A 726-nucleotide genomic window follows, 5' to 3' on the forward strand; every position below is an offset into this window, starting at 1 on the left:
CCAGGGATGGAATGGGTTTTGGGGGGGCATGTCATGGGTGATTTCCGGCAATTTTCTAATGGTAGTGCCGATCTCCCTTCATTTTGGCAGTACAGGGGCCAGCACAGGGGTTTTCTGGAACTGCCCCTGCTTTTTTGTAGCAGCGTGGCCATTATCTCTTCGCCTACTACAGATACTAGTGTAAGCGCTTTCCCAACACTAGGTCGCAGTACAGGGAACTTGCATCCTGTGCCTAATGGAAGCGTGTGTGGATGGCCGTTTGTCTCTTTGAGTCCCCGCCCCTTTTACAGGTTTTGTTTTTAGTCCTGCTGGGTGTCCACACACCCCCCCATAAGAAAAGATTCAGCAAGCTGATCTTATCAGATGGGGGAGCCGATTTCGTCGCCGCCCACCGCCATGAACAGGTTAGATGGTTTCAGTTCCCAGTAGCAGGTGTATATAATATTATATTATATATAATATATATTTTTATATATATATTTATATATATATATATAATATATATTGTTTTATATATTATATATTTATATATATAAATTATAACATATACACACATTTATATATTTATAATAAAATATATTAAAATATATAATATATTTATTTATATTTATGTATATATATATATACGTATTATTTCATATTATATAGGGATATATTTTATTTTAAGATATATATCTTTAAATATATAATATATATATATAAAATAATATTTTATAAAAATTTATA

This window comes from Penaeus japonicus, unplaced genomic scaffold, assembly GCF_977035675.1.
Source record: "Penaeus japonicus unplaced genomic scaffold, GWHDUDI00000001_assembly GWHDUDI00000038, whole genome shotgun sequence".
Classification (NCBI taxonomy): Eukaryota; Metazoa; Arthropoda; class Malacostraca; order Decapoda; family Penaeidae; genus Penaeus; species Penaeus japonicus.